This window comes from Tachypleus tridentatus, chromosome 6 (assembly GCF_004210375.1).
Source record: "Tachypleus tridentatus isolate NWPU-2018 chromosome 6, ASM421037v1, whole genome shotgun sequence".
NCBI classification, from domain to species: Eukaryota; Metazoa; Arthropoda; class Merostomata; order Xiphosura; family Limulidae; genus Tachypleus; species Tachypleus tridentatus.
The window spans coordinates 30,997,163-31,023,397 of NC_134830.1; the positions used below are offsets into that span (position 1 = coordinate 30,997,163).

The window sequence follows — 26,235 nt, forward strand, 5'->3', positions numbered from 1 at the left end:
ATCGAATCTTCGTCACTTAGCTATAGTTGAGACCCGGCATAGCCAGGTGGGTTAAGGCGTTCGAATCGTAATCCACGGGTTCGAATCCCCGTCGCAAACATGTACGCCCTTTCAGCCGTGAGGGCGTTATAATGTGACGGTCAATCCCACTATTCGTTGGTAAAAGAGTAGCCCAAGAGTTGACGGTCGGTAGTGATGACTAGCTGTCGTCCCTCTAGTCTTATACTGCTAAATGAGGGACGGCTAGCGCAGATAACTCTCGTGTAACTTTGCGCGAAATTAAAAAAAAACAAAACAGAAGCTATAGTTGTAATATTACGACTTTGTGTCCATAAAGACACCATCATATAATTTTTAACAAAGTGAACTGACCTTTATATTTATAAACGTTAAAAGGCATTTGTATACAAGTTACATAAATATAATATTAAATTTACTCTTTCTTTGAAACCGTGTTTGTAGCATTAGGAAAATTATTAAATAAAGTACAAGTGTGAAAAATTAACACTTGATATTAAGATCTGACTGTGTCAACACCAGCGTGAAAGATTACAACCAGCATGATCGTGTAAGTATTAGGATTTGGCCTTAAGGCATGGTTGTGGCAATAATAATTCCGTCGTTGAAACCGTGACTATAAATGCAAACTTTACTTAGTTACGTTTTAATATCTAAGTTGTTGTTTTTTCACTCAAATATGGTCGTTGTTGCGTAAACGTGTGCTCTGCCACAACTGAAATCTCTTACCCATAGAGGCCTACGCTGGTACAGCGGTAAGTCTACGGAGTTGCAACGCTAAAATCAGGGGTTCGATTCCTCTCGGTGGGCTCTGCAGATAGTCCGATGTGACTTTGCTATAAGAAAACACAAACACACTTACCCATACAATAGGTAGATTTATTTTATTGGTGTCAAGCATATGTGCTTACATCTCAACATACTGAGCCCTCTTGCAGTAAAACTTGTTACTAATATTGCTTATGTATAATAATCTCAGATAGGCCTAATGGAGGTTCACATGCACTGAGATCACTTACGCAGTATTTTGAGAAGGTACGAGGGGAAAAAAAGATATTTAAAAATGAAGAATATTAAAACCAAGAATGATGTTTTAAAAATCAATATTACATTATTTATTTTATCTTGAGTTAACACTAAGACATTATAAATTAATGTTGGAGCAAGATAAAATAAATATATTTCAGAAGGCAAACTTCAAAGACATCCTAAATACTAGTCAATAAAAATATGCCAAAAGTGAAAATAACCAAGTTTAAATTTAGATGAATCTCATCCACACACAGCAGCAAATTTTTAACTTTCACATTTGCAGGTCATTTTCTAATTTAATTTTGTCAAAAACTTTCTGCTGCCTAGATATAATTTGTTTCATAATTAATAAAACTTGTCTTTTAAAAAAGTAATATTCTACCACGGTCAACACCACCGTTTAGACCTGTACTACTCAACTAGGAGCCCCTTACTGTGAAAAACCAGATCACACATACCTCATCAATACATCTCTGTAGATACAGCCCTACTACGGGATAATAAATTACTGTATGTAGAAGGATATTTCTAAGTGAGTAGTCAACTATAAAGCATCAACTACGTTTACAACTGTACGAAAACGTAGTTCTTGCAGCTTAAAACACTTTCACAACAGCTAAGAAATCACTAACGTTTACTATCAGACTCGAGATTAGTCACGCCTTATATTCGAACGTGTTACTTGCTCGAGTTCAACAAGTTCCTTGTTGTCAAAATGAACTATTCAACCATATTTTGGTTCATATTAAAGTGAACCACAAGTCATCCACGTGTAAATACTATATCATTGATAATAATCAAGATGACTCTACTAAACCTTCTCGATCACTTCCAAAAGGCCTGGTATGGGCAGGTGGTTAGTGCGCTAGACTCGTATTCTGTGGGTTCCACCAAACAGTAACCTGACAGCTGTCCTCCTGGATGACTGCTTCCTGCAGCCAGATATTACGATACTAATTTTACCGACTAAAATATGGGAGAAAACACCAGTTTCTTGTATTTCATAGTGTGTGTGTTTTTTATAGCAAAGCTACATCAAACTATCTGCTGAGTCCACCGAAGGAAATCAAACCTCTGATTTTAGCGTTGTAAATCCATAGGCTTACCGCTGTACCAGCAGGGAACTGTATTTCATAGAAGAATGAACTATCTAAAGCTGTTTACGTAGGATAAAATAACACAGATTTCATGTTAAATTTTGTTATTTATTTTGTAATAAAATAAAATTGTTAAACTATACAAACGTACATAACACAAATACACAGAACTGTAAGTTATGAGCTATTCCTGTAAATAAAAACAAATGCAACAAGTTGCGGTTTTAGAGAAAATTCAGTTTTTTTTCCTTTTTAATATTGTTGTATAAAATTAGGAACTTAACGCTTACATACTTTTAAAATATGGATTAGTTGGCTACTATTTTATACTATACTAACTGTTATAATATAAACGGGAAAGTACAATAATTAGAATATGAATGTTTGCTTGCTAGTAATTAAGCAGCAAGATATACAATGGGCTATCTGTACTCTGCCAACTACGGGTATCGAAACCGGTTTTTAGCGTTGTAAGTCCGAGGACGTGCCACTATGCAAATGGGGGGAGGTGACTAAATTTGAATGCAAGTCACTAAAACCTCGTGACATGCGCAATAAAAGGTAAACTGGTTCAATAAGGTTAAGTAGTTTTAGATAATTTGCAGAAATGTGTTATTTTCCTGTTGTAATCAGTTATACTAATAGAAGAAGATATGGCTGCGGAGGGTGGGACAGTGTCTGAGAACAGTTGTCCTATAACCCCACCAAACAAACTCGCACTTAGAGCCTTCAGGTATTTATAAAGTTACGGTTAATCACACTGTTCGTTAGTAAAAGAGTAGCCCAACTAGGTGTCATTCCTAGGTGTTTCATTCCTAAATTAGGGACGGCTAGCGCAAAATTCGAAACAAACCAAACACCCACATTTAAAACAACTGGAACTCTGCATTCTATCTCCAACAGTAGTTTTAATAAACTTTCAGTTAGTCTGTCAAACGTCTTGCGTCAAAATTCAATCAAGACAAAAATTTTGTTTTTAAAAAGTTTCTTATTTTTGTTCATTGTTTCGATTAAATTATAAACATGTTTTGTGTCAAACTTCAATAAATAATTACATTATGTTTCATAAAAACAGTATTCTTATTTCTGCTCATTGTTTGGATTTTCATTAAACTATAAACAGGAGTCTCGTGTCAAAATTCGAACAGGAGCCCAAACTGAATCAAATTTTTGGTAAAGTCGAGCCCTACATAATTATGTATAATTGCAGCATTCTTCATTAGAGATGTACAAGCATTAAACATTGTCAGACACTAGAATTGTACATCTAAGGTCTATGAGCCCAAAAAATTCCTAATTCAAGATGTTAAAGCCCAACACCCTGTACCTAAGATATATGACCTCTGAACTCTGTATCTAAGCCTACCTGGAATATATTTTTTTCTTACAATGGGACAGGCATAACAAATCGCTGTTCCTTCAACACGCCGTCGTCACAGCGCTGTAGAAAAAGTAATATTATGTTACGTAGGCTTTCTTTTCTTTTTTCAATGTCGACCGGTGTGTTAAACATAATCACGTGCTATCCGCATAAAAACACAACAGAGTTAGAGCAGCAACATGCAAGCTTCGGGCATCCTCACCTTCGTGGGCGTAACAGAATTCTGTGAATAGTTCGTTGATGTACAGAGGTCAACAGAAATTCACGTATTTGTACGTTACGATTCAAAAGCAAGTGATAATTTCGTGACCCGGACGGTGTTCGGAATGGATGGATGTACAAAGTTCATATCCCTATACGTTAAACGAGTCGATACAAAACTTAAAACAAAAAAGAAATGTCTATATCCTGAAAACACTTATAGTCCTAATAGTGCTTTTGTTTTTGCATTTCTTTATTTGGATGTAGAAAAATAGCATTTATATTAAAAGACTTATTTAAAATTAAACAGTTGTTAAAGTAAGGAGAGACATATAAAAAATTGAAATAGAATACACAACGTAAGTAGACTGAAAAAAAAACAACATAACTCTGACTGTTGAGTTTATACGTATATCCTCCCAATCTGGACTCCTTAATGGCTGCTTACAGGCCCGGCATGACCAGGTGTTTAAGGCACTCGACTCGTAATCCGAGGGTCGCGGGTTCGAATCACCGTCGAACCAAACATGCTCGCCCTTTCAGCCGTGGAAGCGTTATAATGTGACGGTCAATCCCACTATTCGTTGTCAAAAGAGTAGCCCAAGAGTTGGTGGTGGGTGGAGATGACTAGTTGTCTTCCCTCTAATCTTACATTGCTAAATTAAGGACGGCTAGTGCAGACAGCCCTCGTGTAACTTTGCGCGAAATTCAAAAAACAAACAACAACAAAAATGGTTGCTTACAAGTGAGAGTACGTACCAACAGAATACATTTCCGAATACGTCATATCCTAAATGTTTAGTAATAACAACCAAGAGCCGTATCACAGGTCCCAACATTCCACATATGTTTCTACACTCCGTACGTTATGAGCCCGTAGAGTTGTTTGATTCTCAATTTTCAGGGTTCTTGTTGCAATGATATGGCTTCAATGATAATTTTTGTTTTGCTATATGGTATCATGTGACGTAAGAAATTTCTAGGTCTTTTTTTGCTTCATATACTTAGTACCTTCAAGCCAGTTTTATTATATTATCATCTCAGTAAACTCCAACTGATCACCACATATAATAATGTCAGTAGCTCTGAAAGTTAAACTACCTTCATCATCACGATTCATAAGTCAAGTTATTGTCACAAAGTATCCACCATCCCTAATTCGATCCTAAATTCACTCAGCTCTCCAGTCTTATTTAAAATTCAAACTGAAAAGTATCCGCTGATGATGTAATTTCAGTTTCTGAGTTCCTTATCTCCATGTCTGGTGAAATTTACTCTGTTTAGTCTTTTGTTTGTTTGTTTTTTTTGTTTTTGACGGGCCTAATACTTGAAGCAAATCTGTCTTCTGGCGTCTTTCCATTAATTACTAAAATTGGTAACAGTGGTAAGTTTTACAAGATGAATAAAAACTAGTAAGTCCAACATGCGTGCTTTCTTGCTTGTGCATTTATATATAATATACACACCTTTAACAGTCAATAGTAGATATTCTCAAATATTGTTTGAACTGAATCTTTACTGTTTAAGGCCTTCTTTGCTTGTACGTTCTATCAGAATTTTGTGCATTTCTTTGCGATCCTGTTATGAACCACTATTATGGTTTATGATAACGCCAAAAATTGGGTTTTTATGTATATGGCTGGCAAAGCACAGATAACCAATTAAGTAGCTTTCCTTACCAACAATAATAACAAACATCCTATACTATTGTAATTCTTTCTGTGGGTTTATGAACTATTCATAGTTTCGGAACTAGGAGGAACAAAAGTGGCAGGCGGACTAGAGCGGCCCAGGGGCTGTACTTAAGTGTATGGCGTAACCCGTGCTAATGGGAACCAAAACACCCGGAAAGTCACTCGGGCATAATGAAGGTCCAGCAGTAGGTCTTTGGGTCGCTGAACCCGAATTTGACATTGGATTTTGTGTTCATGTCTTTCCTCGATATTCTGGATGTATCTTGTTTTAAACTGTTCTTATACTAATTTTTGAAACTAGCGGGTGCCCTAAGGAGGTATGTTAGTTTTCAGGTATGGACCATTTTGGAGTAGCTGTAAAAGTAATTGAAAATAATGGAGGACCATATTTGTTATGTTGGGGCCTCTGAGTCTCGCAGCGGAGCGAGGGTATTTTATGCTGTTTTTTTGTAGTTGTAAGCAACGTGTTGACAATTTCTTTACAACATAACCTGGAAATTTCCGTGTATTAAATTTTGCGATTCTATGACAAATCCACTTTTGTTTTTCTAATTTTTGTCGATCGCTAAAAGAACTCTAACCTAGATGTTTGTTTGTTTGTTCATTATCATTCACGATTTTCGACAATTGAGGTCTTAGATAAACGTTCAAAACTTTTCTTCGCTCTCTCTCTCTCTCTCATTTCGGTTTAACAGGAAGGACTAAACAAGGCCCGCCATGGCCAGATGGGTTAAGGCGTGCTACTCGTAATCTGAGGGTCGCGGGTTTGAATCCCCCTCGCACCAAACATGCTCATCCTTTCAGTCGTGGGGGCGTTATAATGTTATGGTCAGTCGCATTATTTGTTGATAAAAGAGTAGCCTAAGAGTTGGCGGTGGGCGGTGATGACTAGCTGCCTTCCCTCTAGTTTTACACTGCAAAATTAGGGACGGCTAGCGCAGATAGCCCTCGAGTAGCTTTGCGCAAAATTCAAAATTTCATCAGTTGTACTTTATTTGAATTTCATTTCTGGTTAACACATGCCACATATTTCTGTCAAAGCTTTACTCTCAAATTAACTTACATTATCAACTGTACTTTACCTTCAAACTGACCATCAGTGTTCCAGGGCCACGTGATCAAATGACTATGCAGACATTATAATATTTCACTGTTATGAATTAATAACTTGGTTAAACAAAACGAACCTGTTAATGACAGTTACTCACACCTTGTACAAAATTACTGTGAAACAACATTATCTGTATATTATACACCATTGATATTAATTACCACTGTAATATGACATTTTACTAATTTCCATGATGCGCGTGGCTCCTCAGGGACCTTGTAAAGTTTACCGTAACAATTTAGTTAGCATAAGCAGTTGTTTTTTTCCAACAAATCAAATTTTAGGTAAAAATAAAATAAAAATACTTATTATGTGAAACACCTTGTTTTTGACTTTGGGCATTTGTCTGTTCCATCTATAGTTCTTGAACTAGAGTTCCGTCACTACAACAAAGTTTAACCCAGGTATAACAAGCACTCTATACAAAGTACATTTTCACAACATGGAATTCATTACCGCGTCAGTGACAAAATATAAAATAAGGAAAGTGTTCATGCCCTCCGATCGCTACAACCAGGTGGGCTCTAGGCGAAGGGGAAATCAGGTCATTTCAGACGGGTAACCCAGCCAAGTAAACAGTACAAGTACAATAACATTACCGGCGGCAAAAACCTGAATACTACTGTACTCCAGACCGTTGCGTTGGTTATGTACGAATGTTAGAACGAAAAAGGGACTAGACAAATCGGCTTCACTATGTCAGGTAACGTGACAATTACTAAGACGTCTAGTTAAAAATAATAATAATCGACTCTATACAGAAATCTCGTGACAATAAAAGAAAATGACTATGACAGTTCCTGATCAATTCACTGAAACAAGACAAAAAGCTTTGAAGTATTTTATTAAAATGCATCTGTATATACAGAGCTGTGAAATATTATTCTATCACAATTTGAAATATAATAAGGACATCTGTGACAATCCAGCAGCTTGGCCTACACTTATCGAATCCAGTTAAAAAAGTCACTGGTATATTTAAAAAAGGCGGGAAATTTTGTGAAAACATTGTTATAAATTCATTTTTTTCAATTTTTTGCACACCTACAATTAATAAATTAGATCTACAATAACTGGTAACAAATGAGGTATTAAAAAACATTATATTGTTGAAGTTATGTGATAAAATAAATTATTCAAACAAGCCATTAAAATACGTTTTTTTTTAATTTTCCATTTTCTTCCACACTGGGGTATATATGATGCCATAACACATAATTTGTGTTGTTGATGTGTAGAAATCGCGTATTGTCAGTTAATAACTGATTTAAAATAGTTTATTTTGTGTTATTACTTTAATTCTTTATGGTATTTAAATAGAATGTGTTTTCTTCTTACGACCTTTTTCCTAGTCAAAATTGTGACTTTTATTTTATGTTAAATTATTATTTCATTTCGCACACTTGATCAACGCTAGCAGAATTATGAGATCACATACACCCTTCAGGCGATAGCACTGTGGTGAGTGTTTAAATGTGAACGTACTGAAATGAGCAATTAAAGTTGTTGCCGTACACATGTGCTTACGATGTGGTACGAGTGCAACAAGGATGTCAGAAGGCGTATTGCAATAGCACGCTCGTCAGAAAGAGATATTCCAGAAACACACAGACGTTTCCAAAGAAAGAAAGTATTCAAAACATTAAGAAAGAAAGAAAATATTCAATTTGAATTCCATAAAAACCAGACAGACGAATTGGATTTATAAAAGCTCATACATGCAAATAACTAGTGAATAATAGTTGGAAGTTAGAAACCTAAAATGCTATCTTTGTACACAATATGATAATTAAAGAATCCAGCAATTTTTAACCTCACCAGTAAGCTCTTGAGTAACGAACTGAAAGGATTTGTCACACCTCAAACTTAAAAACGAAAATGCAAATTAACTGAGTATGTTGAAAAATAAATAATCCTAAAGTTAGACACAATTTGTTTTTCATGATATATATCAAGTCGAGACGAAACTAGACTTTTAACGGATGAATAAGAATTGACATTCAATGGCCAGCTCTACAACGAGAAACAAAATCGTATGTAAGCATAAATCTTCAAAACACGAAAGTTTGCAAGATCTATTTAACAATTTATGTAAAAAAAATTATAATAATAAAACTGAACATCACAGAAATGTTTTGCCTGCAGTAATATGCTCTTCGTGGTAACTTTTAATTCAGGTTTTTTTGTTTGTTTTTTAATTTCGCGCAAAGCTACACGAGGGCTATCTGCGCTAGCCGTCCATAATTTAGCAGTGTAAGACTAGAGGGAAAGCAGCTAGTCATCACCACCCACCGCCAACTCTTGGGCTACTCTTTTACAAGCGAATAGTGAGATTCAACTTTACATTATAACGTCCCACGACTGAAAGAGCGAACATGTTTGATGTGACGAGGATTCGAACCCGCGACCCTCGATTACGAATCGAATGCCTTAATCACCAGGCCATGTTAGACCCTCTAATTCATGAACCTTAAACTTGTAAACCTAAATGAAACTCAATTCAATAAATTAGGGGTACTAGAAGATTTTTTTTGTAATAGGTTTGTGCATTGCATGTAGAAAAAACTTTTATTGCACTAAACCCTCGGGGTTTATTACCTATTGTTGATTAAAAAAATGCTTCATATTAATTGAAGGCTAAACAAAAAATGTGCATTTTATATTAAACATTTATATGGAACTGTTACATAGACTGCAACTATATTCGGTACATTCATTTAACAGTTGAGATAAGCACTGTCTCTGTTTAAAAATATAATAGATATGAATCAAAAAATCAAATTGCAAGATACACATTTTACAAACCTTTTTTTTCTAAACGGTTCTTAAAGCACGTGATGTTATTCAATGCTATATTACTTGCACTGCAAGCACATTCTTATCACACAAGTATATAAAAGAGATGTAACGTGAAACAATGGCAGATGTGAAGTGAAACTCACGTGGTGGTATCTTGTATCAAGTACATCACATGTACGTCTACTTTCCTCTCTTTAACCAACAGGGCGTCAGCGTTTTCTCGCCTTACCACTGCCTGCAGGTTGAAATATCCCGTCTACAGCAACAGTGGTCAGACGAGTTTGAGCCGATATAACACGGGGAAGGCACTGCATGGTGACCTTGAATACCAGCCAAACAGTACCAGTTACGCTCCAGTCGCTTCATTCACCTGAAAAATAAAACGAAGCTGTTTTCGTTCGTTCGGTATAATCCCCTTCAGTACACAATAGGTTGCCCTTGGACGGAAGCCGGTCAGTGGACATACTTTGATGTGCTTCGTTGGAGATTGTAGTCGACTAACGATAATTTACCTTTAAATCGTCGAATTAAAATTTCAAAATCATTTTCCTACTGTTTAGACTTAAAACAAAGGTGTATATTGTTTTAAAAAATATCAAGTTCCCGTGATGTTCTAAAGTAACACCCAAGACTGAAGTATTAAGAGGACATGTCATCAGGCTATTATTTCATGGACAAGGTCTGTTGAATTTACACTTTCTCTTGGGAAAGAATGTGGCTGATATATCACTTCTAAGCAGTGATATGTTCGGCAGTGATAGAGAGTACAATCAGTTAATGTAAAAAATATAATTTAAAAATTACAAAAAAACAGAAAAATTACGAAAGTTAGCAACGCTGGCCACACTGTTAGTAGATAAACCAATCACGTTTTGCATACTTTCGTACATAAACTTATGCTCTGTAATTTTCGGTTGATTGAAAATGGTTGATTTATACAAGTTAGTCTAACAAAAAAAATTCTACTTTATGTTCGTTATTAATATTATATTATTATTATATTATATTATTAATTTTTTTGGGGGGAATAGCAAGGATAGACATGCACGTATGCTACGATTAAAAAAAATGATACGTTGTGGGCAGTGTTTTAAAATTAGTAAAACAAATATTTAGAAAATAATGTAATTCACACCATACCACTTGTTCACGAAACTGACGTAAACAGCACACACAGACCACTACGTTTGTAGTATTCCGCCGGCCAGATGAGCTCCAATAATATGCGAAAGGCTTCGTCGGCACTGGATACTGGAGGTTTCGTGCGGTTAACATATTTCTTGCTTTCACTCGTAAGTTTCTTTTTTGGAATTTAATGATTAGTACATAAGTGATAAATAGATAATCCGCAATAGTCCAGTATTCAGTATGAATACAGTAATGTTTTTGTTTGTTTTTGAATTTCGCGCAAAGTTACACGAGAACTATCTGCACTAGCCGTCCCTAATTTTGCAGTGTAAAACTGAAAGGAAGGCAGCTAGTCATCAACACCAACCGCCAACTCTTGGGCTACTCTTTTACCAATGAATAGAGAGATTGACCGTAACATTATAACGCCCCCACAGCTGAAAGGGCGAGCATGTTTGGTATGACGGGGATTCGAACCCACGACCTTCAGATTTCGACTCGGGTGCCTTAACCATCTGGCCATGTCAGGCCAAATAAAACAGAAAAAGGAGCCTTCGTTGAGTCGTTATCCATTAGAGATACTACAGAGAGTTTAGAGTTTTGTATGTTTTTGTCTAATTTGTGAACAAGTAATACAAAAAATATATATCATTCTGACACATATCCAGATAATACGTCACTTCGTATATTTATGAGCCTGCGCTGGTCTTGCGCTCTATAAAAAAAAAAAAAATAAACAGGTTAACCTGTAACTTCCTGACCTCATTTTCTGAAGTCCACTGTATACCCGTGGGGTACACATAGAGCACTATATCGAATAATTGTGTTTTGCACCTGTAACAGTACAGCGTAAAGAGTACATAAAACTATAAAAAAGTAGAACTTTCCCGTGTTAAAACATCTAGGGTATCCCCAACAGCACTCAGTAGGGTTAATTGCAACATATATGGTATTTCTACTCACACTTTTTTAATGTGATCGTTTATTTATTAGTGCTTCTGCACCAAACAAAATCGTGAATCAACAAGCAATTTAAAAAACGACAATATTAAAAAATGTTCGGAGACTCTTCAGGTCGATATTATTACTAATACTGGCGGACAAACAGTGAACTAGGGCTACTTGTACTCAGAACAACTGGAAATCGATTACCTTCCTACACGATAATTCATTTTGAAAATTCTGAGAAAAAGAAAGTGTTGCTCATTTTGTTTCACTGAGGAATTTCAAATTACGTTAAAATGTAGGTAGCTAAAGACTCGAGGTAATCGAGTAATTTAGGACTTTTAAGCCCTTCAACTAGTTTACGTTATACATTATTATTGAACATAATTTGAGTTTTCGACTCTGATAAACTAGACGTTTTTTCAATCTACACTCAACATTTAATTAACCCTATATTACACACACGTGGCAAATTACTACTGGCGAATCAGCAGCTTTAAAAATATATTTATATTTTGTCAATTTCAATTAGTGTTAACTTTCACATGCTCAAAAATAGTTAAAATATTCTATTATAAAAATATAGTTCCCCCTCCCAGTAGTTCAGTGGCAAGTCTGAAGACTTAAAAGGCTAAAAACTGGTTTTTCATACTGGTAGCACAGCACAGATAGCCTATTTGGAGTTTTGGCTCAATGAGAAAGAAACAAATAAAATATAACGAAAACGTGTACAAAAGTCCTTCCTATTATAGTGAAATAGAAGATAATTTTCAGATTCAGAAAAATCCTGGAAAATCATATATCACTCAAACGACGCTCAGTTAAACCAGTTTTTGATAATAATGCAGAAAAAAACAACCAAACAATTACAGGACGAACAACCTCACATCACAGCAATATTCTCTGAATAGGTGGCCTGTCAGAAACTCAAAGTTATTGTATGCTTTCTGTCTTTTCTTATACATTTACAGAAAATAGAATATCTATGAATATACTCTATTTCATGTACTTATACTTAAATAAGCATGACCAAATATGTATTTACAAAGTGCTCGAGATCAGAATCAAATTGTTTTTATGCGAGAACAAATTCCTCGTTTTTTCAAATACCAATATGTTTCTTAACCACAGTAAAGTAGCATTTATTTAAGAAGGGCTTTAAAAACAAATATAAATGTAATTGAAAATAAAGAATAAGAGAAAATATACAGAACAAATTAATTGAATATTGATACCATCAATTCGTAAAGCATTAGAGTTATCAGTAGATCAAATCCAGAGTGACGTATCTAAAAGAGATTTTCGTTCGAAGACGTAAAACATACTTTCATGTTGTAGAACAGTGTTAAAAAAAACTGATATATAAAGGTTATTTGAATTCAATATGTTCTCATATCAATCGTTGAATTCTATCTCCTTTGTAAAAGTATCAAATACACTTACACACAGTAATTCAATATTGCATATCACGTGTAGTTAAATAAAATAGTGTACATGATTTTTTTTTTAAAATAAAAGCACCATTTTTCCTTTTACATTATTCTACAGGATGACCCAACTTATCTTTCCCATTTTATATTTTAATAAACAAATAACTAAGAAAATACAACCATGCAGTTTTAGACATCTTGTGGCCAAACTCAAGACTTTTTATTGTCTTTTTTTTCTTTAATCTAGTGAGTAGTTTTACCCTGTAAGATGGCAATCGTACAAGGAGAGTCTCGATGCACCGTTTGGCTTGTAAAGACAAAGTCAGTGAATTTGTGGTGCAGTGTAATTAGAGACGGCAATGCAGGAAACAAGTATGAGGGTATGTTAAGGATATCGTGTATCTCACACCTACAGCAAACATCGCGAAGTTAAAGGCTAGGACAACAGACGCCATCGCCACTGTAACTGTGGATATGTCGCAGAGAACGCGAACTGAAATCGAATATGGGTTAGACGAGCTCCGAGCCACTAACGGTGCACAGGTAGAAGTCTATTGGGATGTCAATAAAAACCTTTTTTTTTCCTATTTAGTAATTATTAAATTTTAAAATAGGAAAGTTAATTTTTAGACCACCCTGTACTATATGCGCTTCGTTAAATAACTCATTCAGGATTTCACTCTCCAAAGCTGGTCACTTTATCCAAAATATATACTTCAGACAATTGGGGAAGAGCGCTATAACCTTACTATCGTATTTAACAATGATAAATATATACATTGATCGAGTCATTTTTATTGTAGATTGTAGTCGTAAAGTCAGTTATTAGTCAGCCACAATAATCTCTGAAGTAGGAGTGAATTTATCTCTCCACTCTTCTTTAACACGTGTCCTTCTTCCCTATCTGGCTCAACAAAAATAAAAACACAACTACATGTACTTATGCAGGGTCCCCGAACGTGTTCTGTTACAAGAGTAAATAAAATCAAAATTAAGACTAACATAAACATACAGTTTTATTTCTTGCTTTTCAACTTCATCGTCATGCTGTGTTATAGCCTATATAGTGCATAATTCTTCTCGTGATTCATGGCATGCGCACGTTTTTCTGACATCACGACAATACAAACTGCAACTATAAATGTCCCTTATATGACGTGATTTTAGTGTACACTGACTAACAGACAACATACTACTGTATAGTGGTGCGAATAATTAGAACAGAAGAAGATAAAAAATGGTCAGACAGATGGTAAAAAAAGGTTCATCAGTTAGTTGCGTTGCATTCGTATTTCTAAATCAGTTCTTAAATTAGTAAAACAAAGTCAGCTTAGGGTCATAAGCTTTACTTAGTTCACATGCCATTACTTGGAGTGAGGACAGTAAAAATTAAACCTAAACTTTATTTAGGGTGCAATTATTTCACTAATAAATAAATTGTTAAGGTCATCTAATTTCTCTATTTTTAAAATTCAAAGTATCTTCAACATATTCATCTTTTTTTCCTCTGCCCTCTATATATTATTTAATACCACTCCTTACGCCTCGAAAATAAAGGTCTATAAATATTCACATATATTTTGTACGGTGGATTACAAACACAACAATGACGTTACGTTGTTTTCGGACAGTATACACCTCAACCTAGTTCTAAAACTTCACAGGCTAAGCTCAGCGTTTGTAATACAAACCTAGTATGTGAAGTACGTCGATATACATCTTTTAACAAAATACGACGTGACAGACATGGATGTATAATCAATTTTATATCCCAGTTTCGTAATTTTATGGTTTGTTTTTATCTATTCGTTCGACCATACAAATGTACGAATCACATACACCACCTAGTAATTTTTATTTTATTTCTCAAAACGTAACCTTGAGGGTGAAGTTCGATGCTTATCTTCGGATTCCCAATTTCACTTCCTATCTTTCCACAAACTTTATATATTCGAAATAATAAACGATAATAAAGTATAATCACAAGAGATATCCGAAAATAAAAACAAACACAGAAAACATCTAGAGAACAGATGAAGGTTGGAATCGTAACTCCCAGATTCAATCCTATAAATCAAATGGTTAACTATTATATGTCAAGAGGCTAATAAGTCTAAGAAAGCACTCTGCTTTACACAATAAGAAACAAATATTTGGTTTGTTTCGAATTTCGCGCAAAGCTACTCAAGGACTGTCTGCGCTAGCCGTCCCTAATTTAGTGGTGTAAGACTAGAGGGAAGGCAGCTAGTCATCACCACCCACCGCCAACTCTTGGGCTACTCTTTTACCAACGAATAGTGGGATTGACCGTACTTTATGACGCCCCCACGGCTGAAAGGGCGACCATGTTTGGTGTAACGGGGAGGAAACAAAGACTAAAAACAAACAAAAAGGCCCAGCATGGCTAGGTGGTTAAGGAACTCGACTCGTAACCCGCGGGTTCGATTCCCCGTCACACACACCAAACATGTTCGCCCTTTCAGCCGTGGGTACGTTATAATGTTACGGTCAATCCCACTATTCGTTGGTAAAATAGTAGCCCAAGAGTTGGCGGTGGATGGTAATGACTAGCTGCTTTCCCTCTAGTCTTACACCACTAAATTATGGACGGTTAGCGCAGACAGCCATTGTGCAGCTTTGCACGAAATTCAAAACAAAACCAAAACAAACAAAAACAAATGCTGCCAGAGTTATGTAAAATATTACGAAATGGAAGAGATGTTATAGAGTAGTTCAAATATTAAACGTCAGAAAGAGCCACAACAGGTTTGCTGTATTGTACAGGCAGAGCCGTAAGCAAGAATTAAATATTGATGAGCTATAGCATTTCAGTATCTTAGCAACAGCTGATGTTTTTTCCACAAACCAATCCTTGATCTATGATCAAACCGCAATAACAGATCTTGATAAATCATTTAACTACACAATTTATCGTGTTGCTTGTAGGCCCGGCATGGCCAAGCGTGTTAAGGCTTGCGACTCGTAATCTGAGGGTCGCGGGTTCGCATCCCTGTGCTCGCCCTTTCAGTCGTGGGGGCATTATAATGTGACGGTCAATCCCACTATTCGTTGGTAAAAGAGTAGTCCAAGAGTTGGCGGTGGATGGTGATGACTAGCTGTCTTCCCTCTAGTCTTACACTACTAAATTAGGGACGGCTAGCGCAGATAGCCCTCGCGTAGCTTTGTGCGAAATTCAAAAACAAAGATATGTTTCTTGTAAACGCGCTGGAATTATGAAACTACAATCATTCAAGATGTAATTTTGTCAAAGCACCAAGTTACTCATAAACAGGAAGTTTGTGCCATTCACACTCTAGTATTTAAGGAGAGTCAAGGGCGACGTCTCGTTTGTAATCGAAACTCTAAGTTTTTCATAAGTAAATAACGTACAATACTTGAAGCAAAATAAATTATACCCTATAGTCGTTTGTTGAATTTTGCACAAAGGTATTAAAAGGTGTCTGTGCTAGCTTCTCTAATTCTAAAGTGATAAACTAACGAGAAAACACCTGGGCAACACCACCGTGAGCTACTCTAAACGAACATTGCGCGATTTTTGTTATATTTTTTGCGGTAATGGTGCGGTGGATGCGAAATCTCAATTATACAATCCGAAACGTTGACCAAAAGTCCGCAAAGAGCTCGAGCTTCAAGTTTATGACAAATTAATTTATATTCAAGAGGAAATGATGTCATTCTTATGGTAATAAAGGAAGGTAAGTAACCAAACTCCTGTATGTCACACGAACGTTTTGATCTATACTGTTACAACTCAGAACGCAGACAGAAATAATAATAGTTTTAAAAGGTTCCTTGAAATAATGATTTATTTGTGTACATCATGTAACCAACAGCGATATTAATACGTGTGAAACTGATAGGAATCTTGCGTCACTATCTAAAAAAGATGAAATCAAAATCAATGCCAAACTTATACACGTTTGACACGACTGTTGCAATGTTTCAAATCTGCCGAGTGGATGCTTAGCCTTCAACAGTAACAAATCTGCTCGAACTACGATTCTGAGGGCACATGGTTCGAATTTCGTTTAGAGGAAATCGTGCTTTGCACTTAGGAACCACTAGTGCATTGTAAAAGTCAAATATTTCTATTCTGCTATTGTAGCTCAAGAGTGTGCGGCGAGTTCTGTTGCCTAGCTTCCTTCTCTATCAGTTCCGTGACCGTAATCGGAAATTACCGAAGCATTTCATTTTGTATGAGTCATCGCGAGGGAGTGTATAGTAACTTAGAGATAGAAAGCTTTCGCAAAATGAAGCAATTTGATTCGTTTCAGAGGTTTGCTTACTAATTACACACGTAGTCCCATGTGTTCGTTTACAAAAAACCTAACATCCATGATAAAACTAAGTGGGGCAGAATTCAGAAGTGAATGTCTCTAAATGTATTTTAGTTTTAAGCTTACTATCTTAATTTCAGGTGTAGATAAAGTAACAAATACGGTAAAATAGATTAACTTCATCTTAGCAACAACTGATACTGAGAAAAAAAAAAGCTTCTCTTGAAATTGAAGAAGAAACTCTATTTTCTGGTATACATAGATACATACTACAGGGTGTTCGGAAAGTCACTGTGCAGTTTTGTAATCATATGTTTATTCAGTCTATTTCAAGCCAGCAACTGATAGCAGTGTTTAGAAACAAAATAAGAAGGATCCAGGCCTGTATTGATGCCAACGGGGATCACTTTCAATATTGTTTATAATTATCATTCATATTTACCTCCTGTATTCTATATCGAAACATATCTGTTAATAAATATATAAAAGTGCACAGTGACTTTCCGAACATCCTGTAGTTAAAGGTTTTACATCCAGTTAACTACTATTGTCAAAATACTTCCTTAATTAACAACCATTCCACCGGATCTACACTTTGTGCTATTTCAGATATTGTATCTCAATTTTACGAAATTACCAATAATAAATAACTTATTATTAGCAACTCCCATTACAACGAACAGTAACACGTGAATCTCCAAAATCAAAACAGGTCTACGTAGGTTAATTGTTTTGGAATAAATGGATGACTCTTGTCTGTTACTGAAGTTTATTCAGTTATACCCGTGTTGAAAAGCTAAGCCCACAATTCTGTGCCCTCTAGAATGTCAGCTCTTCAATGTCGCTTGTGTTTCTCTAACTTCAATAATATTCCCTGTGGACATATGCCATCGCCTAGCCTGAAACATGTAACTTGTTATCCTTTTAAATAATTTATCGGAGAAAAGGATCTTTTAGGTATGCACAAAGCAACAGGAATAGTTACAAATAAAAGGAAACACGTGGGTCAGCTTACACTTACATCTTTCTCTATTGTATTTAGTACTTACTCCATAATTAGATCTTTGAATTTAATTAGTACTATAAAAAAATTAACTGTAAGGTATCCGACTAATCAAGTAGTCATATTAAGTTCATAAACAATTTGGCCCGGCATGGTCAAGTGAGTTAAAGGCGTTCGACTCGTAATCCGAGGGTCGCGGGTTTGAATCCCGGTCGCACCAAACATGTTCGCCCTTCCAGCCGTGGGGGTATTATAATGCGACAGTCAAACCCACTATTCGTTGGTAAAAAAGTAGCCCAAGAATTGGCGGTGGGCGGTGATGACTAGCTTCCTTCCCTCTAGTCTTACACTGCTAAATTAGGGACGGCTAGCTTTGCGCAAAATTAAAAACAAACAAACAATCGTATACAATTTGCGAAGGTATAGATGTGTCTTCAAATACAGAGTAAAGAGAAACAATAAAGTTATGTAAGTTTCCGTTAATTTTGCACAAGAAACCAGTACCAGTTTCTGAAGAAACAGCATTAAGTGAAATGAGACGGCGACGGTGGCACCACATACTCCAAAATATTCTGAGAATTCTATATTGCCTCACGACAATTCTAATTCCACTATTCAATTTTAATCATTTTGAAGTAAGTGGTTCCCACAGCGTATCGCATTCCGAGGCTATGGAACTTCTGAATACAGGATTATTAAGACCCTGGATTAATTCACTTTGAACTAGCTAATTATTTGAGTATCACGTGAAATTTCCCATTTCTGCTCGTTCACTCAACACCAAAGTAATTCGCTGACAGTATGTATTTTAACTATTGTTTGTTATTAACCCTTCTCTTTCGCAACATTCTAGTTGCCAGATGTAACAGTTTCCCATTCCAAACGAAGTTCAATAAAAAATAACCATAAACCAGTGTGCGCTTCATTTAATTTGTATATGTTTACGTAAAGTAGCAACAAACTACACTGCTTACTAAAGTAAACATGATTCATACGTTGTACTGTTTCATAGCTTCTACATTTGCAATATAGTCAAAAATCTAAAAAAAAAAAGAACACTTCACTTAAACTTCTGTGTTGTTGTTAAAAAACCGAGTATCAAAACAATTTTGTTCCGATAGAAAAATTACTAGCTATCTTGAAACGCACTCTTATAAGAGCATACTTCTGTTCTGAAAAATAGAATACTAGCTATCTTGAAACATACTCTTAGAGACACTGAGGTATCAATGAAGAGAGATACAAAACACATTGGAACAAATATTAGATTCTTGTTTGAGTGAGTCGTAGATAGATACAGAGATGATGAATTCTGTCAACCATTCATTCACAAGGCAATGATTAACTCTGATCACATACGAAGTTCTTGCAAAGGTAACAATGTTGATTTTGTTAGGTAACCACCCACAGAACTGGCCAATTGCCTGGGACAACTTATCTTCGTAGAATATAATTGAACTTTCACACTTAGCCCGGATGCACTCAAAAGTCTCGTTTACGTAATGCAGATTGCTATTACAAGTACGGATAACTAATTTAATTAACCACATGGAAGAGTTTTACAGAACTAAAGTTATTGGATCACGCCGAATTAATTAAAACAAGTGGAATGTACGACATTAGGCACTAACATAGGTCTCCAAGCGTCGATAAAGTCGTTTGCAATCAACGTCACGAACCGAATCTATTTGTATCTAATAACGTTTAATAATTTAATGTGTTTAAGAGGCAATTAAAGTAAATAACTTTAATCAACAGTAACTTGTATTTTATTTTCAAAACAATATTGAATCAAAGAGTTGTATAGAAAGAATTTAACAAACTTTAAATTTTTCTCAGTTTTCATTTTTATGCAAAAAATATGCTAGTTATTCATTACAGTTAAAAGTTGCATTTCTGTGATTTTATGGCAAGAAATGCATTTGCTATAGTTATGGAAATACAAAATCTGAATCTTAAAATATCTAATTACAGACATGACTTACTTTTGTGATCACAATTCATGAGTTGCATGGTATTCGGTAAAGAAGGTACGTAATAAAAAGAAAATTATAAACATAGTTCCATTAAAAAAAATCCTGTAATACCCCTCTCCCCACGACAAAGCTTTATTCAAAAATTAATATTTATGCTTTTTATTAATTATTGGTTCACGAACTTGTCACCCGGTGAAACATAGGTAAGTTTATGAACTCAAAACGCTAAACTTCGATGTTCGATTCCCAGCAGCGGACACAGCAAATAACTCAGTGTAGGCTTTGCTCTCAAACAATCAAAAATCAATTTTTGATAGTGTTTTAATCTTCACCGTACTATACGGAAAATAGCGGTAACAGCAAGACTACCCAACTGATAAATCGATATAAGTACGGTAGTTTGAACAGTATATGCATTTGATATCTCATTACTGGGGTATATGTACGACAGTAAAATATGAAGGTTACTTTTATCTGAAGTTACTACAGTGCATTAATATGAAAGCAATGATTTTTTTTATAAATGTCTGAATCTATAAAATAAAACAATTTTTTCACGTCATAATATAATTAAAACGTCAATAATGGATGTTGGCTTGTGTGCTCTATTACTTCAGCAGCGTAATAATACACTTGATTGGGAAGTTATTTGTGTATAATTTTATCATTGCAGTATATTTAACATGGAGTAAACCTTTCGTAAGTTTTCGAAAACTCAACTGAAAGGGTTCTGAGAATGATTACTCGAATAGAGGAATTGTTATACGAGGTGAGGCTGAAATCTCACAAATCGTTTTCTCTTGAAAAAAATCGTGCCCATGTATCATCATTTTGTTTTCTCATATTTTACAGTGAGAAAAGTAGGACTATGAGACACAAGTATAAAAACTTTATCAGGGTATGACTCATCTTCAGCCAAGACCGTTTTATTTCTCTAACAGGGTGGTTGGCCTTTGGAATGGGTTGCCTTCGGATATTGTAGAGGTAATAAATTTAACCGGGTTTAGAAAAAAACTTGATAAGAACATAAATGATTAGGGCTCGCTTTAAGGGCTTGTTGTCTTCTTGTTGTTGTTTTTAAGTAAATTTAGTTTAGAGTGTGGAACACGCGAAATGGACCAATACTTCTAATGTTGTCCCATAACGTTATGGTATTTCATGTTAAATTCAGGCAAAGTATTTACACTGTTCACGGGTAAAAATACTAAACAGGACATTACTGGAAGTAATAAATTCCTCTAATTAATACAATTCCCTCCTTGAATAATCCCCGGAAATTACAGAATTTCCCAAACAGGATCGTTTTAAATCCCAAATCGAGTTGCAATACTAACTAGAGTGTGTAAAAGTATTATGGGGCAAAAAAAAACTGTAACCATCAACATTTTGTAAAGACTTCGATTTTTAAAAATTAAAAACACATAACTGACCTGATATGTCATGAAAGTTAAAGTATACCTATTTTCCGTGTCTATTGTGATGGATCTACTATTATGCTTTTTTTTAAAAATATCGATATTTGTTTAGGTTTAATATATATATTTAAAAATACATGTAACTTATATCGTTATATGTGTATTGCAAAAGTCCCTCCTGTTCTTTAACTTTGTAGAATGTCGAGTGTAAGAATTAAAGATGTAGTGTGTGTGTGTGTGTGTGTGTGTGTGTGTGTGTGTGTGTGTGTGTAATACTAGTGATTGCTGGCATTGTTGCCAAACGAACTTTTGAGAACCTCGTTTTAAAGTCTATAAAAAGGTAACACCAACCAAACGGAGAGAGACAGTTTTATATATATAGTGCTGGCTTGCTAAGTCAGTATACTATAAACCTCGGAACCTATAATTGTGGCAAACGCTTATTAATCGAAAGACTACAAATATTTTACCATGAACGTTTATTGATTTTGAACATTACAAACCATTTAACTTCAAAGAATTAACTTTGGGCGTTAGTATATCTACGAGAAGTTTAGATCTTCCTCGATGAAAATTCAGCTTATAAACCGTGTGATGCCAGCCAAGAGTAAAGCTAGCTGGTATTCCCGTGAAGTGTATCTGTGTATCAACATAAAATTAATTCGCTCATCGTGAACCATCGATAAAAGATTCAGTTCCATCCCGGCTTGACAGACGTCTCAGTACTTTTTGCAAGTTTGTAAAACTGTTGCATATAAATTATTATTTGTAATAGCCGTTATTATAAATTGTATTATTGTTCATACTATTAAAATATATTTGCGTTAAGAAAGAAAATTCTGTGTATCAATATTGTTGGCAAATATAACAAGTTTGATACATATTGACATTCAATTAACGTTTAAATTAAAATTAAAATTTCCAGCTACTTGAAAGGGTAATACATAACATAATAAATCAGAAACTCGTCCGAGATAAATTATAATACGTAACACTAGAAACTTTTCAACTCGATTATTTACTGCAAAGATAATCAAAAACTTGTAGAAAATTGACAAAATCTAGGCTAAACAATTCCTTACTCAAACGCGTAACTACAAAGGCGGGAAATTTCGGTGATAAATACTACTTTAAACGAATAACCGTGACAATGGAGAGACGTGGACTTTCATTAATTTAAATATCTTACAGTCTACTTAAAAATAAAATATTTTAATTAATTTCCACCGCACAGATTAATTTATTTTCAAATGAAATGGATCAGGAAATTGCTTGTCGATCACGTGTTCTAAACTCGGGTGACTAATAGAGAAACTTTGTTTTGAGGCGTTAAGCAGAGAAGTTTTTCACTTTTGCTTCTCAGAAATACATTAGCAATAGCTCCTGTTTTGTAACAAAATGGTTGTATTTCAGAATGATAAAAGTACAAGTTACACAGTTCATAAGTATTCTTATTTTTATATATATTCCTGAAAACTTTATTCGTATTTTAACGTTATAAAGAATTCCATTGATTCACCAGTTTTTATTTTCAGAAAATATCAAAAAATCTGTAGTATATCAATATGAAGGTTATGTTTTCTAATTTTATATCAGACACAACAGGCCCAACTGGCGGCCTTCTCTAGAGCACAAGAGACACAACAGGCCCAACTGGAGGCTTTCTCTACGGCACAAGAGACACAACAGGCCCAACTGGCGGCTTTCCCTGCGGCACAAAAGACACAACAGGCCTAACTGGCGGCTTTCACAGGCCCAACTGGAGGCTTTCTCTACGGCACAAGAGACACAACAGGCCCAACTGGCGGCTTTCCCTGCGGCACAAAAGACACAACAGGCCTAACTGGCGGCTTTCCCTGCGGCACAAAAGACACAACAGGCCTAACTGGCGGCTTTCCCTGCGGCACAAGATACATAACAGGCCCAACTGGAGGCTTTCTCTACGGCACAAGAGACACAACAGGCCCAACTGGCGGCTTTCCCTGCGGCACAAGAGACACAACAGGCCTAACTGGCGGCTTTCCCTGCGGCACAAGAGACATAACAGGCCCAACTGGCGGCTTTCCCTGCGGCACAAGAGAAACAACAGGCCCAACTGGCGGCTTTCAATACGGCATAAGAGACACAACAGGCTCAACTGACGGCCTTTCCTACACACGTTACAAATACAGTAGGGACGTTAACAGCCTTCCCATGACACTAAAGACACTACAGGCACTTTGCTAGCCTTCCTTACCGCACTTAGACACAACGAGCAATTTTGTCAGCCTTTTCTACGGTACCACGTACGCAACAGGCCCGTTATCTTTCCTATGTACGATAAGGATTCCGTCACAAACCGTCCTAATACGATAATAGTATTAACATAACAAGCTTGTAAGACAGCCCATCCAAGCAGAAAAACAAATTACGAGTTTGTTTATTGACAAAGTACACTTCTGAACATACCAGCATACGAAATGAACTATATTATCGATCAAGCTAATTAGTAATGGTGATATATGCCTTTTGGAGGTAGTTTCCGCGCTTTAAGCAACAGGCCTGTCGTGGGTCTTCCTAAAAGTAATACAAATACCCCAGGCTTGGGCATGAAAGCGATTCTCTTTGCATCATACATAGATTTCTATAACAACCTTGTATTTTTAACCACACAGAGTCACAAGAAATACTACAGAAAATACAAAACTTTATTTCGAGAACTTTTCTGAAGTATTTTCTTAACATCATAACAAATTACAAGTTAATACTTAACTTATTATCTATACGGGTAAAAACTGTCTACTGTTAATCACCAAGTCATTTGGACATTAATTTCCCGACTATTGAATAAGACCATTTTTTTTAATGAGCGCAAACTTTAACTTTCAAGGTTTTTAAGAGACATCACGAACTATTTGTGCTTGACTTACGACCTTAGTCGTAAAAGACAGGAAAGACAACGTTGTGATAACAAATATATCTAAATTCGGAGATTTACATTTAAATGAGATATCTGTTACGTACATCATTAAAAAAAACAAGTTTTTACCTAAATAATTTGCGCTTATGCAAACCGCCATCTTTCTTAAAACTGAAGTGTTATGAAAAAGAGAATACAGGTAAAGGTAATATACCTGAGTTCCACTTCTTGGTACATACCGTACTCGAGCTTCTGACGAAATGCTGAATTGACACACAAACTAAAACCGTAGAAATAGTCAAATCTCACTTCAAAACTCCGATTCAAACCGTAATATTTTGGTCTAAAATAAATTCGAACTTCGTTTGGCAGAACAATGGTGCACGTCACGAAGGCTCGCCAAGTGTTCAAGGACAAATACACGCGCTTAATTCATTCCAAGCTTGGACGAGCCAGCACTCGTCACATTGGAAATCCGCGAACACTGTCTTACAGGCCGAGAATGATTAGGGGTAGTACGGGACTACCACGTTAAGTCTTGTCTGTTGACCGCAATGCATCATGGGAAATGTAGAGTTTGGGCACGCTGTTGACTGGACGAGTTCATCAAGAGTGCAATTCGAGGGACAAGGAAGTGAAAGAACTTATTGCTGTTAATTAAGTGCCTTAATTTAAGAGCATAACTGGGAACTTAAATCAACGAGTAACAAAAATATTCGTTGTGTAATACCACAGTGAAACCAGATTCTGGTACCCACATGCTGTACATAGTGCCAATAGGATCGAGAAGTCGACCAAAAGGGTAATTCAACATGTGTTTATCTTATGCAGCCTGTTGCCGTTTCCTTATTAAATGCCTGGAATACAGATTGTTCAACATATGAAATTAAATGTAAAACTATGCATAAGTTAATACAATTATTCCTAATAACAGATTTCAAACAAATAATCAAATGGACTTGTCTGGGTTTAATCGTATATACTGTGTATTGTTTTACTTAACTAGTGCTCAGACGTTATTTGAATTTAATGTATAATATATATATGTATATGAATTACTGCAAAAAGTGAATTGTTTCATCCAAAGACACCAGTATTTTTGTTTGGAGTGAATGGGTTAAGTTATTAGAATAATAAAACAGTCAGACTATTGTTTTAATTATTATAAAAATAGGTTAGTTTGTGTAAAAATTAGTCTAGAAGATTCGTAAGCTACTCTAGGAATTAAAATGAAACACAACTTAAATAAGGTACCCCCCAGCAGCTCAGCAATAAACTTAGAGACTTATTACGTCAAAAATCGGATTTCATTGCCACTGGTGGGCAGAGCACAAATAGCCCCTCCTTGCAGCTTTATGCTTAACGGCAACCAAACTTAAACATTACCACCTAGTGACTCTCTGGTAAGTAGTCTATGGTTGTTTTATTCGGACATTCACGTAAAACTCACACAAGGAACGAAAGTACTGAGGTCTATACTATGTAAAAACTGCACTGACAAACATCACACCAACATTATTTACAAAATACAATGTGATAACTGCCACGACTTCTATGTTGGAGAAACAAGTAGAAAAATGGAAACCAGATTTAAAAAACATAAAAAGTCACCTTCACACGTTTGCGAACACTGCAAGTAAAATAAACACAACATAACCATAGAATACACTCAAATACTAAATAAAGAAACAAACATCAACAAACGCAAAATTAAAGAAGCCTTACTTATACAACAACTTAAGCCCAAAATAAACCAATACAAAGGAACACCTTTATATCTATATTAAAAAATAATATAATAAATGATA

At 35.5% G+C, this 26,235-nt stretch overlaps 1 protein-coding gene across 6 annotated transcripts in view; it reads right to left on the reverse strand.

Annotated features, from left to right (window-relative positions):
• The window catches only part of LOC143252179 (fat-like cadherin-related tumor suppressor homolog), a 228,995-nt gene extending 204,076 nt beyond the window's left edge, over positions 1–24,919 (reverse strand). For all 6 annotated transcript variants that reach the window (XM_076503925.1, XM_076503927.1, XM_076503924.1 and 3 more), the window contains exon 1: positions 24,642–24,919. The gene's annotated coding sequence lies outside the window, so the exon portion shown is untranslated. The remainder of the gene's footprint in view (positions 1–24,641) is intronic.
• Positions 24,920–26,235: the final 1,316 nt, after the last annotated feature.